Source organism: Chiloscyllium punctatum, chromosome 9, assembly GCF_047496795.1.
Source record: "Chiloscyllium punctatum isolate Juve2018m chromosome 9, sChiPun1.3, whole genome shotgun sequence".
Taxonomy (NCBI): Eukaryota; Metazoa; Chordata; class Chondrichthyes; order Orectolobiformes; family Hemiscylliidae; genus Chiloscyllium; species Chiloscyllium punctatum.
In genome coordinates, this window is record NC_092747.1 from 10309576 (window position 1) to 10322198 (window position 12623).

General features: G+C 43.9%; 1 protein-coding gene across 13 annotated transcripts in view; it reads left to right on the plus strand.

Annotated features, from left to right (window-relative positions):
• The window catches only part of pnpla4 (patatin-like phospholipase domain containing 4), a 77961-nt gene that overhangs the window by 37060 nt on the left and 28278 nt on the right, over positions 1 to 12623 (plus strand). The window lies entirely within an intron of this gene.

A 12623-nucleotide genomic window follows, 5' to 3' on the forward strand; every position in this document is an offset into this window, starting at 1 on the left:
TAACAAAACTGTTGCTTGTACTGAGGAAGTTCCTTTATCTGCAGTTTGATGGAGGTCTTAACCTGCTTGCTGTTATAGCACAGGATGACGTGTATTGCATCTCACTTTAGTCTGTTTGTAATCAAACTGGTCTTCTATCCTGCCATCCCTCAATCTCTGTTTAATTGAATGATTTATTATCACTTGTATTTAAGGGCAAGTACATTTGTATTTTGTTTGATAAATAGTTTGTAAATGTTTGTTTTATAAATATTTTATTTGATCACAGCGTTGTTAAATCCCTCAGCACAGGAGGAAACCTGTCAGCCCATTAAATCAGTGCTGGCTGTTTTGAACAAGCCTATTTAGGTCTATTTAGTGCAACTCCCAGCTCATTGTCTCAAATGTTTTTCTTTGCTTTCAAGTATTTATCCAATTCTGTTTTGAAGCTTGCTATTGAATCTATATGTGACCCAGTCCCAGGTGTCTTTCAGGTATTGATCTGATCCTACTTTTGAAGGGATGACTACTATTCCTTCATTCCCAGGACAAATTAAATTGCTGGCCTTAAGGCTGAGATTGGAATTAACATGAAGGCAAAACATGGACCACCACATCATTGAGGTGGTACTTATCACATTGTTGTTGCAGTAGTGCACCAGGCCACCTTGACCCAATTGATTACAGAGTAATCCAAACAAGAGAACTTCAAATTCAGTACCTCCATATTTTATAAACTTTTCCCTTCCACTCCTTTATAAGTTCTGAATACCTTCCTTCCCCATCCTTTGGCCCTGGAAACCTTGACTTTCAATGGTGTTTGAATCTAAGGCTGCCCATTGCATTACCCAGCAAGCTGTGCATGTTAGAATGTGCAGGGCTTTTCCAGCTTATATATAGCCAGCTCACAGGTACTTAATTGCTCAAGCAGATTGTTCCTCAATGCACAAACAGGCAACATCACTGACAGTGCAGAACTGCCTCAGTGTATTGGCCTTCAATTTCATAACATAATTTCCAACACAGAATCATTGAACTGTTACAGGACAGAAGGAGACCGCAGTTCTTTCTCTGACTTAGCCTGATTCCTTTTTCCAGCATTTGATCTATATCCCTGCAGGTTACTGCATTTGAGGTGTACTTCCAGACAACCCTTTTAAATGAGTCAAAAATTGTTGCCTTTACTACCCTTCAGGACCACTGCCATTCTCTGTGTCAAAATATTTTCCTTATAAAATCATGAGAGGCATGGATAGGGTAAATAGACAAGCTTTTTTTCCCCATGGGTTGGGGGAGTCCAGAACTAGAGGGCATAGGTTTAGGGTGAGAGGAGAAAGATATAAAGGGACCTAAGGGGCAACATTTTCATGCAGAGGGTGGTATGTGTATGGAATGGGCCACCAGAGGAAGTGGTGGAGGCTGGTACAATTACAACATTTAAAAGGAATCTGGATGAGTCTATGAATAGAAAGGATTTAGAGGGATATGGGCCAAATGCTGGCAAATGGGATTAGATTAATTTAGGATTACTGATCGGCATGGACGAGTTGACCAAAGGGTCTGTTTCAGTGCTGTGTTTCTCTATGACTCTATCTACTCTCTAAACCTTTTATAAATTTCTGGAAATCAGTGCTTCCTGGTCACCGACAGCTCTGTTCGGGTAAATCGATGCTTCCCACCCACTCTGTCCAGCCCCTCTCAATTTTGAACACATCAATGAGGTCTATTCTGAGCAGAATATCCCCAGCTTATCCAACTGTCTCTTGTTAGCGGCTTTTTACAAGTCCTGTCAATATCCTGCTACATCTCCCCTGAACCTCCTCTACCACAATTACATCCTTTCAATAATGAGGAGTTCAGAACCCTACCCGTAACTCAAATTGTGGCTTAACTAATCATTTGTACAGAGCCAGCATAACTTCCCTGTTCTTGAATCCAATGCCATGGCCAATAAAAGAAAAGATTCCTTATGCCTGCTTAGCTATCTTACTAACATTACCACCTTTAGAAGTCAGTGGACATTCATTCCAAAGTTTCTCACTTTCTTTACACTTCTCAATATTCTCCCATTAATTGTGCATTGCTTTGCCTTTGTTTGACTTCTCAAGTGTATCACCTCAGATGTCTCCAGGTTGAATTCCAATTGCCACTTTTCTGCCACCATTGATATCTTGCTGTTGCGTACAGCTACCCTCCTCACTGTCAACCGTCAGTCAGTTTTTGTCTTGTTGACAGACTTCTTGGTCATACCCCATTACATTGACATCCAATTTATGGAAAATGCAGAGGGCCAAATATTGCACCTTCAATAAGTAACGGGCTTCTAAGGTGCAAAAGCACCTGGCAAAAATTGCCTTTTGTTTCCTGCCACTGCGCTGGATCTAATCCCTAGATCCCCTTTTTTTAATTAGTCGGCCTTCTGGGATTTTATCAAAAACCTTGCTGAATCCATGTCAACTACATCAACTACCTTCATCAACTTTCTTTGAATCTCCCTTCAAAAGAATTCAGTTGAGTGAGTCAGACATGATCTTCTTTTAATGAATTCATCTCGACTGTGCTTGATTATTCTGTCCCTTTAAGTGTAGCCTGTCTCTCAGAAAGCATTCCAATAATTTGCCCACTGATGAAGTTAGGCCCAACTGATACATAATTATTTGGTCTATCTTGTGCTCCCTTTTTAAAGTTAGAACACACAAAATACCAGGTTATAGTTCAACAGGTTTATTTGGAAGCACTTGCTTATGGAGGACCTCCAAGAAGTTCGCACATATCGCTCCGAAAGCTAGGGATTCCAAATAAACCTATTGGACTATAACCTGGTGTACATCCCAGTCCGACACTGGCACCTCCAAATCATCCCTTTTTTAAACAAAGGTATACCATCAGTTGTCCTCCAGCACAGCACCTGTATACAGTGAGGACTGGAAAATTGACGGTCACATCTTAACATAGAACATAGAAAAATACAGTGCAGTACAGGCCCTTCGGCCCTCGATGTTGCGCCGACCGAAGCCTACCTAACCTACACTAGCCCAATAACCTCCATATGCTTGTCCAATGCCCGCTTAAATGAGCATAAAGAGGGAGAGTCCACCACTGCTACTGGCAGGGCATTCCATGAACACTCAACCCGCTGAGTAAAAAATCTACCCCTAACATCTGTCCTATACCTACCACCCCTTAATTTAAAGCTGTGTCCCCTAGTAACAGCTGACTTCATTAGCGGAAAAAGGTTCTCACTGTCAATCCTATCTAAACCCCTAATCATCTTGTACACCGCTATCAAATCTCCCCTAAACCTTCTTTTCTCTAATGAGAAAAGTCCCGAGTGCCTCAGCCTTTCCTCATACGATCTTCCTACCATGCCAGGCAACATCCTGGTAAACCTCCTCTGCACTCATTCCAATGCCTCCACATCCTTCCTATAGTATGGCGACCAAAACTGCACACAATACTCCAGATGAGGCCGCACCAGAGTTTTATACAACTGCAACATGACCTCAGGACTCCGGAACTCAATTCCTCTACCAATAAAGCCCAGTACACCATATGCCTTCTTCACAGCACTATTTACCTGGGTGGCAACTTTCAAAGATCTGTGTACATGGACACCAAGATCCCTCTGCTCATCCACACTACCAAGTAGTCTACCATTAGCCCAGTAATCCATCTTCTTGTTACTCCTACCAAAGTGAATGACTTCACACTTAGCTACATTGAATTCCATTTGCCACCTTACTGCCCAGCTCTGCAACTTATCTATATCCCGCTGTAACCTGACACATCCTTCTTCGCTGTTCACAACTCCACCGACTTTCGTGTCATCCGCAAACTTGCTCACCCGGCCTTCAAGCCCCTCCTCCAGGTCATTTATAAAAATGACAAACAGCAATGGTCCCAAAACAGATCCTCGTGGAACGCCGCTAGTAACTGCGCTCCAAGATGAACCTATACCATCAACTACTACCCTCTGTCTCCTTCCAGCCAGCCAATTCCTAATCCAAACCTCCAACTCACCCTCAATGCCATACCTCCGTAGTTTTTGCATTAGCCTGCCATGGGGTACCTTATTGAACGCCTTGCTAAAATCCATATACACCACATCTACTGCTTTACCCTCGTTCACTTCCTTGGTCACCTTCTCAAAGAATTCAATAAGGTTTGTGAGGCACGATCTGCCCTTCACAAAACCATGCTGACTATCCTTGATCACATTATTCCTATCCAGATGTTCATAAATCCTATCCCTTACAATTCTCTCTAAGACTTTGCCCACAACAGAAGTGAGACTCACTGGCCTATAGTTACTCGGGCTATCCCTGCTCCCCTTCTTGAACAAGGGGACCACATTCGCTATCCTCCAGTCTTCTGGCACTGTTCCCGAAGACAACGACGACCTAAAAATCAAGGCCAATGGCTCCGCTATCTCCTCCCTAGCTTCCCAGAGGATCCTAGGATAAATGCCATCAGGCCCAGGGGACTTATCTATTTTCACCCTTTCCAGTATTCCCCGGACCTCTTCCCTACGTACGTGTCCTGTTCCTGAGTGAATACTGACGAAAAGTATTGATTTAGTGTCTCACCAATCTCCTCCGCCTCCACGCACAACTTCCCACTACTGTCCTTGACTGGACCGATACCTACCCTAGTCATCCTTTTATTCCTGACATACCTATAGAAAGCCTGTGGGTTTTCCCTAATCCTACCAACTAAGGACTTTTCATGTCCCCTTCTCGCTGCTCATTCTTAATGAAAACCAAGAAAAAAACTGCCGATGCTGTAAACCGGAAACAAAAACAGAAATTGCTGGACAAGTTTAGCAGTCTGGCAGCATCTGTGGTGAGATCAGAGTCAATGTTTCGGGTTGAGTGACCCTTCCTCAGAGCCCTGGCTTCTGTTAACAACCTAGTGTCCATTGCATGTGGGGCAAAAGCCCTTTGTCAGGAATGATTCAGGGAGCCTCCACCCCAGAGGCTGCCTGCCTCATTCCTGATGAAGGGCTTTTGCACGAAACGTCAATTTTCCTGCTCTTCGGATGCTGCCTGACCTGCTGTGCTTTTCCAGCACCACTCTAATCTTGACTCTGATCTCCAACATCTGCAGTCCTCACTTTTGTCTATATTCCATTTGGCCCTGGTATGTCCTGTCCCATTGATAACACCGACCCACCAGTGGTGGTGGTGGTGGTGGTGGTGGCGTTGTTACCTTGGCAAACTTAAGAAAGGTTTTCAGGATAAGCCCAACAATTACAAATCAGTAAGGTTAAGTTCAGTGGTGGAGAAGCTTTTGGAAACAATTTGGGGGATAGAATTAGCAGTTACATGGAAAAGGTGGGTTGATTAGGAAGAGTCAGCATGGATCTGTAAAGGAGAAATCATGTTTAACTAGCTAGCTGGAGTATTTTGAAGAGGTAACAGGCTCAGTGATATGGTGGACACGGATGTTCAAAAAGTAGATTAGATTAGATTACTTACAGTGTGGAAACAGGCCCTTTGGCCCAACAAGTCCATACCGACCCGCCGAAGCGCAACCCACCCAGACTCATTCCCCTACATTTACCCCTTCATCTAACACCATGGGCAATTTAGCGTGGCCAATCCACCTAACCTGCACATTTTTGGATTGTGGGAGGAAACCCATGCAGTCACGGGGAGAATGTGCAAACTCCACACAGAGAGTCACCTCAGGCGGGAATTGAACCTGGGTCTCTGGCGCTGTGAGGCAGCAGTGTTAACCACTGTGCCACCGTGCTGTCCAGGGTTTGATACAGTACCACACAATAGATGTGAGGAAGGTTATAGGTCATGATGTAATAGGGACATTAACAACAAGGATACAAAATTAACTGAGTGGTAAGAAACAGAGAGTAATGGTCAATGGATATTTTTCGGGCTGGAGAAATGGTTTCTAGTGGAATTTCCCAGGGGACGATATTGGCGTGCTTGCTTTTCCTGATCCAAATGAATGACTTAGATCTTGGCAATCAGGGAGATATTTCAAAATTTGCAGACAAGACAAAACTTGGAAGAATTGTGAACTGTGAGGGCAGTATAGAACTCCACAAGGGTACAGATGAGTTTGAGGAGTAGGTGCCAGGTAAGAAATGGGCAATAAATGCTGTCACAGCCAGAGGACCACATCCAGTGAATTAATAAAAATAAATAAATACATCCATATCATTCGCCTGAACTATTCATTGTGATAGTGCGATAAACACTGTACAATTCAGGATTGAACTAATCCATTAGTTTACACCGCAGTCCGTGACTGTACTTAATTTACAAACAGCCTTGTAACAAAAGGTAGGAGAGGTCAATTCAGTTCCAACTCTTGTATCTGAAGCAAATGGATTTCTTTTGATTTAGGACAGTGTTAGATATCTAGAGACCCAGATAAGGTTCTGGAGACCTGGGTTTGAATCCCGCCACGGCAGATGGTGCAATTTGAATTCAGTGAAAACCTGGAATTAAGAATCTATCACCATCAGCAGTCCCCCGCAGATGAGGATGACTCTCTCCTGCTCTCAGGGTGAGTCTGTAGGTGGCTGCACAGACCAATACAGCTACCACAGGTGGGTGGGTGTGGGAGCACACTCCTTATGCTGTTTTCCCCTGGCTTCTGCTTCTTTCCGACAACAAGTCTCGAGGTGCTCGACCCCTTCCTGGATGCTGCTGCTCCACTTTGGGTGGTCTCGGGCCAGTGATTCTCAGGTGTTGATGGGAATGCTGCACTTCACCAGTGAGACCTTGAGGGTATACCTGAAGTCTTTCCTCTGTCCATCTGGGGTTTGCCTGCTGTTTTGAAGCTGGGAGTAGAGCATCTGATTGGGGAATCTCGTGTTGGTCGCCCAGATGATGACGATTACCAATTGCTGAAAAATCCCTTGTGGTTTGCTAATTCCTTTAGGGAAGGAAACTGCCATCCTTACCTATTCTGGCCTACATGTGACTCTAGACCCACAGCAATGTGGTTGCCTCTCAACCTCGTTCAGGGGTGGGCAATAAATCCTGGCCTAGTTAGTGCTGCCGTCATCCTGTGAATATGTTTTTAAGAATACAGCGCAGTTTGACATCATTTGATGTATGATATCATCAGCAGTTTGGGGGTTGACTCACCTGGAAGCCTCTCACCTTTTGAGTCTCAAGGCTCTGGATTCAAGCCTCCCCTACAGGGCTTGAGCACCAAACTCAGGGCTGTCTGTCTGATGCTGCACTGTCACAAACACAGCTACTTTCACAACTTGTCAACCAAAGTACCCTTTGCAAGTGGGTGAGAAATCTCGTGGAACTACCTCAAAGAGCAGGGACTGCCATAACTTATCACTTACAAAAGCAAATCACCTATTCCTTATCACATTGCTCTCCATGGGTACTTGCTTGGTGCAAATTGGTCGCTGCATTTCCTATATTGCAGCAGTGACTAAACTTCAGGAACACTTTATTGACTGTAAAATCATTGAAGCATTCCTCTGTTGTCAAAATCGCTTGTGTATAAATGTTAATCTTTCCTTTTCTTCAAAAGAGCTACCACATCCAATTAGTTCCACTTTCCATCTCTGTCCCCAAAGTCCTGTACATTTTTCACTTTCAAATATTTATCAAATTCTCTTTTATGAGAGTTACTAACAACTCTTCTGCCACTTTTCCAGGCAGTCAGGATCTTATTGAATCGGGGAGCAGTCTGAAGAGGCCAGACTTCGCAAATCTAACTCACTCTTCATCTTACCTCCAGGATTTTTACTAATGATCTGAAATCTTGTTTTCTGGTTACTGACTCCCCAGCTAGTGAGGGTTTCTCTTTATTTGTGCTTTCAGATCCCAGATAATGGAGAAGGGTAAGAGTCACAGAAACAGACCTTTTGGTCCAACCAGTCCACACTGATCATAATCCCAAATAAACTAGTCCCATTTGCCTGCAGTTGGCCCCTATTCCTCCAAATGTTTCTCATTCATATATTTATCAATTTACTCTCACTTGTTATTGTTTCTGGCTGTGAACTTGTGAACTAGGCTGTACACTGCCTTGCCTTCCTCAGTCATTGTTTCGTTGGTGGTACTCCTCTGAGCCTGCATTAACTAACAGAACCTCACATCAACCAACAACACTACCCTCCATTTGAGATGGAGGGTACATCCAAAAATATTATTCCAGTAAACTTTGACCAGTATCTTATGAACCAGCATTCTTGATAAACCGGTAAAAATGATATACCTGAAATACCGAGTAGTCAGTTGAGGCTGCAGGTGAGAAAGCTCTCTGCCAGTAAGTTTTATTTAAGGCAAAGTTGCATTATTACTTAAGTGATTTATTCTGTTAGTAAAATGTAAGAGTGATGTGTATATCCCCCGCAATATGTTTCTGTTACACAGTGTGTGTTTTTACATTGATTACGTGGACCTCTTGACTAGCTGGCACACTCCTGGTCCCATAGATACTGGTTAATAAAAAGTTTGCTTGTACAAAATTTCCATCATTCTATTTTCCAAAAGGAAATGTGGGACATGAACACAGTTGTGGATCACAATGGATGGTTAATATGCTGTCACTGTTCAGTTCTGCAATAGTGGTTTGTTGCGATAGGAAGTGTGTCAAAACTGTAGTGTCAACACCAGATCCTTGTTGCCTCTGACAACGATTGAGCAGATGGTGGCACACCAGGGTTCGCTAGCATCAGCTGGGGTGCTGGAAGTCTGCATGCAACACGTTTGAAGTGTTGCAGACTGCCGTTGAGCTCGCAATTATGCAGCTGATTTGTAGCCGACCCTCTCATTACACTGATGGGAAAACCATTCCAAAGTCTCTGCTCAACAGCAACTTGCATTTGTGTATCCCCTGTGTTGTCACAAGCTGCTTCTCAGGAGGGTAATCAGGTAAAGTTTGACAAGTGGCTGGAGATATTCACAGCTCAGATGAAGATGTGAAGTTGAGAAGAAGGACCTTTACTTAAATTGTAGAGAGACAAGGAGCTGATGGTACTTGGCAGGAGGGTGCCGGGATCCGTGATCTGAGCTGAAATATCTGAAAAGCAGAGCCAGTGAAACAATTAAGCAGTGTATTTGTGAATTCTGTCCTGGAGAGTAATGAAAGAATGATGAAATGAGCTGAGATGGAGCAGTGTTCAGGAGCTTGAATGACATGGTACTGTTAACTCATCTGAGCTCTTGGCATGGAGCTATGCTGAGTTTGTCAAATTGTTGATGCACATTGCACAAGTTCAAATGTAACGGGACAAAAGAAATTGGCCGAATGAAGAGAGAAATTAAAACATAAAATCAATAACTGTCCCCAAGTCATGTAACATGTCTCAAGTTGTAGATTAGTAATCTCCAACTATAGTCCTGAAGCCAAAAAAAACTATTTACTGCCTATGTTTACTATGCAAAGCTTATTCACATCAATATTAATTTTCTTTAGTGGAAAATAAACTGTTGTGCAAGAATGGGTATACGGTGGAATATTATTCAAATAGATTAGTCAGCATTAGACAGATGATTGAAGCTCAGTAAAAACACTGGTAAAAATATCTTTAGGAATCTTTATGAATTGCTGCTTTCAGCTCTTGCTGCCATAGAATTACATTATTGTTAGGGTTAAGATAATTAACTGTGTCAGATTCACATTTAATTCTTTTTTTGCTGTTTCTCTTCCAATTTTATTATGGAATTGTGATAGCTCAGAGTGTTGCAGTTGTTCAGGATCTGGTGATTAATTGGCAGCATAGAGCAGACTGATCCTGCAATGAGCAGTTTGCAACAGGAGCAATCAGCAAGGGGGAATTATGGCTGATTTATGTTTGCATCATTCCTGAACCGAGGAGTACTGTGTATGAGATTATCCACGTTGGTGGCAAAAGAACAGAAAGGCAGATTATTTCTGAACGGTGGCTGTATAGGATGAGGTGAGGGGCACCAAGACCTGGGTGTCATGGTGGAGGAGTCGCTGAATGTTTGCATGCACGTTCAGAATACAGTGAGGAAAGCTAATAGCACGCTGGTCTTCATCGTAAGAGGATTTGAGTATAGGAGCAGGGATGTCTTACAGCAGTGATACAGGACCTTGGTGAAGCTACACCTCAAGTATTATGTGCAGTTTTGATTTCCCAGTCTGAGAAAGGACTTTCTTGCTCTTGAGGGAATCCAGCAAAGGTTCACCAGACTGATTCCCGGGATGGCAGGACTGACAAATGAAGAAAAACTGGATCAACTGGACTTGTAATCCTTGGAATTCAGAAGAATGAGGGGGATCTCAGAGAAACACATAGAATCCTGGTGGGACTGGACAGGCTAGACGTGGGAAGAATGTTCCTAATGTAGGGGAAGTCTAGAACTTGAGGTCACAGTCTAAGAGTAAGGGGTAAGTCATTCAGGAGTGAGATGAGGAAGAGTTTCTTCACTCAGAGAGGTGAGAGCCTGTGGAATTCTCTCCCACAGAAAGCTATTGGGGCAAGTTCACGAGATAGATTCAAGAGGAAGCTGGATGTGGCCCTTGTAGCTTAAAAGATCAAGGAGTATGGAGAGAAAGCAGGAATGGGGTACTGAGATGATTATATAGAATGGTGGAGCAGGCTCGAAGGGCTGAATGGCCTACTCCTGCTCCTATTGTCTATGTTTCTAAATCTGCAGCAATGGAGCATAGGATTCCATGAATAGCAGAATAGGAACTTTGTGAAAACAAATATCATCAATGCTTCCCTGAAAAGGTCAATCATCTCTCCCAACTCGTGGGAAAGTCTGGATTGAGACTGGTCAATACAGGGCAAGGTTCATCTGAATGGGAGAAAACATATCAGGAAACTTTGTTAGAAACCTGCAGAGGCAGCGCCGCGAGATTGGAGGGGTTGACAGGTTTTCTATCCAATCCTGCCTCCCACATATGACACAATTACCTCACAACCTATTGTAATTTCCCAAACCCGAGTGGCGGTCTAAGATGAAGAATAAATATGGCAGTGGTGTAGAGCTGTATTCTGTTAATACTGCAAATAAGGTAAAACATTGGGAGCAATTAATGAGGCCATAGGGACATATAGCGCAAATACAGACCCTTTGGTCCAACCGGTCCATGCTGACCGTAATTCCAAATTGAACTAGCCCCACCTGCCAGCCCCTGGTCCATATCCCTCCAAACATTTCTTAATCATGTGCTTATCCAAATGTCATCTTAACATTGTAATTGTACCAATATCTACCACTTCCTCTGGAAGTTCATTCCACACGCAAACCACCTTCTGTGTTAAAATTTTGCCCCTCATGTCTTTTGAAAATATCTTTCCTCTTCTTAAAACTGTGTCTTGAAATCCTATATCCTAGGGAAAAGATAACTGCCATTAATTCCATCTATACCCCTTATGATTTTATAAACTATACAAGAACCTCCTATGCTCCAGTGAAAAAAATCCCCAGCTTATCCAACCTTACTTTATAAACCTTCAATACCATTTGGATATTGTACAGTCTCAGTGATGGAACTGGATATTGTACTGTCTCGGTGACGGAGCTGGGTATCGTATAGTCTCGGTGACGGAGCTGGGTATCGTACAGTCTCAGTGACGGAGCTGGGTATTGTACTGTCTTGGTGACGGAACTGGGTATCGTACTGTCTCGGTGACGGAGCTGGGTATTGTACTGTCTCAGTGACTGAGCTGGGTATCGTACTGTCTCGGTGACGGAACTGGGTATCGTACTGTCTCGGTGACGGAGCTGGATATTGTACTGTCTCAGTGACGGAGCTGGGTATTATACAGTCTCAGTGACGGAGCTGGGTATTGTATTGTCTCAGTGATGGAGCTGGGTATTGTACTGTCTCAGTGACGGAGCTGGGTATTGTACTGTCTCAGTGACGGAGCTGGGTATTGTACTGTCTCAGTGACGGAGCTGGGTATCGTACTGTCTCAGCGACGGAGCTGGGTATCGTACTGTCTCAGTGACGGAGCTGGATATTGTACTGTCTCAGTGACGGAGCTGGATATTGTACTGTCTCAGTGACGGAGCTGGATATTGTACTGTCTCAGTGACGGAGCTGGATATCGTACTGTCTCAGTGACGGAGCTGGATATCGTACTGTCTCAGTGACGGAGCTGGATATCGTACTGTCTCAGTGACGGAGCTGGATATCGTACTGTCTCAGTGACGGAGCTGGATATCGTACTGTCTCAGTGACGGAGCTGGATATCGTACTGTCTCAGTGACGGAGCTGGATATCGTACTGTCTCAGTGACGGAGCTGGATATCGTACTGTCTCAGTGACGGAGCTGGATATCGTACTGTCTCAGTGACGGAGCTGGATATCGTACTGTCTCAGTGACGGAGCTGGATATCGTACTGTCTCAGTGACGGAGCTGGATATCGTACTGTCTCAGTGACGGAGCTGGATATCGTACTGTCTCAGTGACGGAGCTGGATATTGTACTGTCTCAGTGACGGAGCTGGATATTGTACTGTCTCAGTGACGGAGCTGGGTATCGTACTGTCTCAGCGATGGAGCTGGATATTGTACCGTCTCGGTGACGGAGCTGGCTATCGTACTGTCTCAGCGACGGAACAGTGTGGTGACATTGTCTCTTGTTGGAAATGAACATTGCCTGGTCCTCCTGTAGCTTGAGATGCCACATTATTTGTCATGTATCATGGCAAGCCTGGAAC